This window comes from Chiloscyllium plagiosum, chromosome 8 (assembly GCF_004010195.1).
Source record: "Chiloscyllium plagiosum isolate BGI_BamShark_2017 chromosome 8, ASM401019v2, whole genome shotgun sequence".
Taxonomy (NCBI): Eukaryota; Metazoa; Chordata; class Chondrichthyes; order Orectolobiformes; family Hemiscylliidae; genus Chiloscyllium; species Chiloscyllium plagiosum.
Window position 1 is genome coordinate 56,393,968 of NC_057717.1, and position 7,753 is coordinate 56,401,720.

The window sequence follows — 7,753 nt, forward strand, 5'->3', positions numbered from 1 at the left end:
CAAATAGATCCCAGTAATTATGCTCCATGAGGTTTATTTGCGAGAAAAACTCCAGTTCTGAGAATCCGCCCTTATGACTGACTGGACTTGAAGAAAGAATTAAGCAAACTCAAGGTTAGTGCATATTCATTCGAGATTTATTAACCATTTCAGTAAGCAATTTATCCAAACGTTAATGTTAAAGTTAACAGACGTGAATACAATGGCTGGATGCCACATTGAGACGAGATCGTGTGCACTCTGAGCTGTGAGTTTCTGTACATCGTAACCATCAACAGAAAAGGAATACAATAGCTCATCATAAAAGGTAGGCAACCATTCTGAATAAGGAACAAATTAAAAGAAAAACAAATGGGTTTTAAACAATTGGGCAGCTACAATTGTTTTCAACTACAATCAACTCGACAATATCAAAGTAAAAAGGAAAATCCATGATTAATTATCACAGTTACACGCTGAGAAGCAAAAATGATTTCACTGTTAGAGTCAGCAACAGGACAGATTGGAGATTGGGAATTCAGAGACCTTGAGAAGCAGATCAGGAAAATCAAAGGGGTCCACAACTCATTCACTGAACCTGGAAAAGAGAGAGAAAGCAATGACGCAGATATTTATGATCAGGGACATTCAGATTTAATTTTTATTCAATGGTACACTTCGAGATTTTACAAAACGTATTGGGCTGTTTGGCGTGTGAAAGATGTGATTATTCGCACCTTCACCAGTGTGACAGCAGCGCTGTAGAAAATACTCAGGAAGAACAAGGTGGTGAACATGGAAGCAGTTGTCCAGATGTTGCCACTTTCATCCTCATAGTCTTCAATCCAAGTGTGGTTCATTGAATCTATGAATATAAATCCGAGAGAACGCATTTAAAATGTTTATTGATCCAGTCTGATCTGTCTGCATCCAAGTCATATAACTAGAGACCATTGCATCTTCATAAAGCAGGCAGATGTTTCTCAATTGCGACTATTTGTATTTCGTAGTGCATTATTGACTCTCGGCAAGAACATGCAAATAATAAATGCACATGTTCCTTCTTCACTGTCTGTAACAACATTTTAAATTACTTTTTCTTTTAATCTATTATTGAAGGATATTATTATTTGAGGAATGCTTATTAGGCACGATTATTTTTATTATATCATTATATTTTAAATATAGGCTGTGACAGCAGTTTAGTTGAAAATCGTGGCCATCATTAGATAAAAGTTCAAATGTCATTCTCATCTTTTTTTATTGGTGAGAAATTGCTTGCAGATTATGAATATAAGTTGCATTCTCAATAAGAACTTTGCTTCATATTTTTGTTTGTAGGGTCTGTATGTTAAGGAATACGTTTTTGTGCATGTGTCCCTTAATTTACTTGATCAACTGCTTGATGTGTATGGTTTTCCTTTAATGTTTGTGCATGTGGTCATGATTTACTCTGACTTCACTCTTGCCCATGTTTGAGTCTGTGAATGAAAAACATATTCATGCTCCTTTATTGCTGGTGTGCTCATGTATTTGTGCACGTAAGTTTTGTTCAATTCACAATGTATAAGCATCATTATGCTAATATGCCACGTCATTGATGCCGACGTTTATCTCGTAATGTCTTTGTGACTGTTCGTTTTTCGTTAGTGCTGTCTAAAATGTGTGTTCATGTGTCAATTTCAGATTCTAGCTACACTAGGTTATTTTCATGTTTGTGCTTAACAAGTGTTAGCATGCAATATCATGTTTTGATGGATGTTTATAGTTATGTGATGATGTCTGCTTGTATGGCAATCTATCCTAAACCATACCCTGATAAGCTTGTTTGTGTTATTGTGTGTGGATGCTTGCTGATGCTTGTGCCATTATCCTTGTTTAATAAATGCCCCACTTTTTGTTGATCTGTGCACTTGCGTGTCTGCATGTGAGACTCTGAATTTGTGTGTATGTGTGACCGCGTATATGTGCTGATCAACGTGATTTAAAAATAAAAAAATAAGCTGCCTCTGATATCATATGTTTGTGATTATAAAAATGGGAAAATAATGAAATTAACGTTTTCTCTGCGCACTTATGTGCCTGTGTGTATCGACATGCAGGAGGGCATTTTTGGCATGTTGTATCTATGTTCATGCAGGTATGCCTGTATGCATTGGTGCTAGGAAAACGTGAGGACTGCAGATGCTGGAGATCAGAGCTGAAAAATGTGTTGCTGGAAAAGCGCAGCAGGTCAGGCAGCATCCAAGGAGCAAGATAATCGACGTTTCGGGCACAGGCCCTTCTTCAGGAATGCATTGTGCTGTATGAATGCATATGTATTTGTGGCCATTTGTGTGTTACCGTGTGTCTATGTTTTTCATGGTTATGTATGAGTACCCCTGTTTATTTCTGTAAGAGCTTTTCTTTCGGTGTATGTGAGTTTTTGTAAATGCTTAGATGAATGTTCAAGTGCCATTTGCAGGTGTGGCTCTGTGCGTGTATGCGTATGTGACATCTTATGTATATGCACATCTGAGTGGATGTGCATAACTATGTGTCTTTATGTGAGAGCCTGCATATGCGTCTTTACGTGTGTACTTGTGGGCATCTCTCTGCATCTGTGTGTGTTTCTGCTCTTATACCGAACTGCAATTTTTATTATTCTAAGTTTATTGTTCTAATTTTAATTGATTGCCCACAATTACATCGACCTTGGTATTGTAGGAAACATTTCCCGTAATCGTGAAGAGATAAGCGTTTTATGTGCGATTCTTCTGTTGCAGTGATAGAATTTCTGTCTCTGAGACAAAAGGCCTGAGTTCAAATCCCGACTGCCCCAGAGATGTTTAGTAACATTTCTGAATATGTTTATTCAAAAATAGTTACTTGTGCTCTGTATTTGAAACAATGGCACAGCAGTTGTTAGAATGCCATAATTGATCCTATGTGTTCCAGAAAACTGAGACAAGACTATGAAATTCACACCGGGACGATGCAAACATCAGTTCTGGATTATTGGAGTCACTGTTAATCATTTGTTAACAGGGCCAGTCATGTCCAACATGCTTCAAAGGTATTATTTTGCACGGAAATGTTACAATTTCAAACAGTATGCAAGAAGCTGAATGTTCCTGTTAGTAACTGGGTTACATTACAGAGGGCCGCCACCGAGAAAACTCTGCACTGGGAGTAAGAGTACAGACCGTTCATCGTCCTCCTCTCCTCTTCCCTGTGCTCCTCAACAACTTATCTGTCGGTTTTCTTTGGTGTGAAACTAAAGAAGCATTCTGTCAACTCATGAGTTGGTGCAAGATCCCTTGCATTTCTTCAGAAAAAAATGTTAAATTCAAATTGATCTCCACACTTTACTATTGGTATGCCCAATCAAAATTAATTTTAAAAGTCTCTTAGTTTACCTTTCTAATTGGTGAATTGTGACAGTTTAAAACTGACGTGAATTTTGTAAGAATGGCCAATCGGGAAATCAGGAACACCAAGATCAAAACTTGTGTTGTCCCCTTGATGTAGAATGGACATTGTCAGATTCTGTCACTGTGGGATTTAGGATGGATGAGGTACTTGGCGGAATCCTGCAATGAATGAGCTTTACTCTGTCTCTCACCCAGGGTGTATCGGAGCAGGGAACATTAACTGCACAAGACACGCTTCCCAGACCTGTTAATGATCCAATTTAACATTGTGGAGTTTGCGCATTCTCCGCGCATCTGCGTGGATTTCCTTCAGGTGCTTCAGTTTCCTCCCACAGTATTAAGATGTGCAGGTTAGGTGAATTGGCCATGCTAAATTACCCGTAGTGTTGGTTTCATTAGTCAGGGGTAAATGAAGGGGAATGGGTCTGGGTGGGTTGCTCTTCGGAAGATGGGTGTGGACTTGTTGGGCCGAAGGGCCTGTTTCCACATTGAAGGGAATCTAATCTCACCTAAACTGCACAGATGGAATAGAAGTAAGAATGAGAATCAATTAATTCAGCAGTTGTGTATTTAGCTCATAACTGGAGGAACAAAATTACTTTATTACTTTTGTTGAATTATTAAATCAACTTTGAGATTTTTATTGACATAAATTAACAGTGTCCATCAGTGCAAGTGAAATGTATACAAAAATGTTTACCACTGGATTAATCGACAGTTCTGTTGATGATCTTCAACGGAATCGCTTCATGTCCCACCACACAGGAGTAAGAAGCACTGCTGGCCCACTCCTCCGCTGTAATGGATAACAGGCTGTAGATGAAGAAGGAGGTGTTGTTGCTCTCCACCATCACCTCGGTGTTCTTGTAGTTACTGGGATTCACCGGCTTGTCATTGTTTGTCCACTTGACGAAGATCTCTCGGGGGAAGAAACCTCTCACTAAACAGGTGAGGGAGAGAAACCTCTTAGCGGAGATTTCTTCTGTTGGTGGCAGGAGCACAGACACTGATGAATCCAGTGCATTAATCACTGAAAAATATTTGAGACAAATATAAATCAACTATAAAAATCCAGAATCAATATCATGATTTCACTAAATATTAAAATATGCCATTTTTAATTTGGGATTTATTCACATTCATTTTCTAAGAGGAGCAGAGTGGTAGACACTATGTTCAATAAAAGATGTAAAAAGATTAATTTGAAAGTCGCATCCATGTTTCCAGCCCACAACGAGGACATTCTGTCCATGTGTCATTGCTGATCGTGACGTCACAACCCAGATTCCTTCCCACCTTATCTGATTTAATCGGAATAGAATAGCCTTTGGTCTGTCTCTTTCTTAATCAGATACTTAGATTTTCTGCCATCAAATGCATCATGTATGCGCCCAGCAGTGTTTGCTCATTACCAATCAAAGCTTGCCATTGATGTAACTGGATCTGGATTACACATGGGATTCTTTGTGCTTTAATATCACCGCTCACCTTTCTTCGTATGGATGGAGTCTCTCAGTGGAGTCAGTAGATTCTGATGGTGCACCACACATTCAAAAGTAACGCCACTCAGCCAGGCTTCAGTCGAAATATCTAATTTGCTGATCACACTGTCGGGATTCTGTCCAGACGTTGACTCCAGAAGGAAGATTGGACACAACACAGTTTAACGTCACCGTCGCCTCCAGCAAGACCTGTTCTACTGGTGGCGGGAGGATTTTAACCGTGTAATCGTGGCGCACAGTATCTCCTATGAAACAGCAATCAAAATCAATGTAAAATGTCTCTTTAGGATCAGTATACCCACTCTTCAGGTTATTTCCTCACAGGGTGAAGAAACCACCTTCGAAATGGCAACTTCTAACTCTTGCTGAAACGATACTTACTATTGTTCATATATTTTGATCTGTGAAATAATTCGTGATTATCTATAACGTAGCCTGTGTAATTATTCCTAAAGAACACTGTTTTTGTAAAAAGTGAAACCTGTGAAAAAAGTAAAATCATCGAAGATGCTATAATGTAATTCACGGAGTTATATTTCTTTCAGAGTTGGTCTCTTACTTAAGACCATCTATTGATACTTGGGGCAAGAGTAATCTGTATATAATGAGTTCATTTCTATGACCATGAACGTTACGTTGCTGGTCACACTAAGTGCCAAATCAGATACCGAATTTCGGAAAATTGTAATTAGTCATAATTATTCTCTTAGTCTTCATGCATTTGCAGAGGATTTAAAGTGTTACAGGAGCGGAGAATGGCCATGGAAATTCTGTTCATTATATTTAACGTGATCGAAAATACTTGGCATTATTGGTGTGAGAGCATTCTCTAATTTATGTCATTATTCCTTGTGGGCTGAATTTGGAGTTGACCTGAAAACAAGGCACTGAGTACAGCATTAGACATCGTGAAGAACACCCATCCCCTCAAGTCTTTCCTTCAAATCAGAGTTCATGACTGGTCTGTAGATTCACTTTATTTGCCAGGCTGCATTTTTTACTTTCTTCATTGAAAAAAAAGCAGAAACATCTTAAATTAATCTACAAACTCGATGGAAATTTGCACTAGTTTTATTCAGATGTCTACCAATCACTATGTAAACATCTCCATCCCAAATCAGGCTGAATTAGCCTGGCATTCATTCCTAGTTCATTCATCCCTATTGTCGCATTCCCGCTAGAATTTATTCACCTGCCTCATTCGCTAATTACAGGGAACGTCTGAAAGAAGCTCAGTTAGATTACGTTTATCCTAGTTAATCAAATGTGAAACCCACTTGGTCTGTGGTCACATCCCATAAATGAAGTGGAAGAGCTCAATACCAGATATAAAAAAGGTCTGTGTCGTACAATGCCCAAGGCCAACAGGTCATTCCTGAGCAGGGAATGAAGTATTGAACGTATTTTCATTTATTTTCAAGTACGGGTTACTGCATATTTTTACCATGTCATTTTGAGATCACAAAACTATAAGATAGAGGATCAGAATGAGGCTATTCGCTCAATCAAATCTTCTCCGCCATTCGATTATGGCTGATAAGTTTCTCAACCCCATTCTCCCGCCTTCTCCCTGAATTAAGCAAGAGCCGATCCATCTCTGTCTTCAATACAGACAATAGCCTGGGCTCCACAGCCCTCTGCAGCAATGCGCTCCATAGATTCATCACCCTCTGGAAGAAGAAATTCCTCCCCATCTTAGTTCCAGATGGTGCTCCCTTTGACTCTGAGACTGTACCCGTGGGTCCTATTATCGCCTACTGGTCAAAACATCTACTCCACGTTTACTCAAACTAGGTCTGTCAGTATTTTCTAGATTTCGATCAGATACCTCTCAGACACCCCTGACCCCAAATTATCCTTGCAGCCGCTACCAGGCAAGGACTCGGCACTCTGAATGCCTCTCCCAGCATGGTCAGCCAACAAACTATTTAACAAAGTTCACTGTCTATTCGTCTTCAACAAAGAGGAAACATGCTTTTCTGATTAGTTAAAATAATGAATTATGAACAATGCTAATGCGACACTCAAACAGAAATAAGAGACACATGGCATTTTGGGAAATGAGAAGCTGTACCGTGCAGTTTACTAAGCCTAATAAAAGTGTGTGTTTGATTCACATGCAAGTTCAAAATGATTTGTAGCTCTCTCAGTCTGTGTCTCTTACCCTGGTGTGCGGTGATGTTTTTACTTTGAGTGTTCTCTCCATGAGTGACCTGGCAGGTATAGACTGTGCTGTTGAACCATTCACTATAACGGACCATCAGGCGACTCGTCACCGAGAAGTTCCCGCTCGCCTCACACACGGGAGACGTGATGAAGCCAGAATCCAAAGGTCGGCCATTTTTCAACCAACTCACGGAGATTGACTTTGGATGAAAATCGATGATTGAACAGACGAGAGTTGCAAACTTGCTGTTTGCGATTTCTTCATTGGGACTCACAGTTAGGAGAAGAGTTGGAGGGAGAACATCTCGACCTTTAGGAAACACACACACACACACACACACATATATATATATATATATATATATATATATATATATAAAATATATATATTATTTGACGAATTTAATAACAAATGCAATCAGTTCTTATATATCATATTAACCCCGATATTACCAGAATAATAATTGTGCAGGGTGCTAGAGAAGCTGAGATCCACACAGAAAGATCAGCAGGACAATGTGAAGGGCTAAAATTAGAGGACACTGCAAGGGAATCTAGGAGGCATAGAAATGATAGGCTGGTTAAATTAGAAGGGAGGTAACAACTTTTGATGGTATTCGTTTTAATGAAAGAGTTTGATGAACAAGGCGGATGAATTAACGGCGTAAACGAGGAAATGATGCAGTTGCTCTC

General features: G+C 39.2%; 1 pseudogene; it reads right to left on the bottom strand.

Moving 5' to 3' along the window:
* Positions 1-473: 473 nt before the first annotated feature.
* The window catches only part of LOC122552136, a 22,482-nt pseudogene continuing 15,202 nt past the window's right edge, over positions 474-7,753 (bottom strand).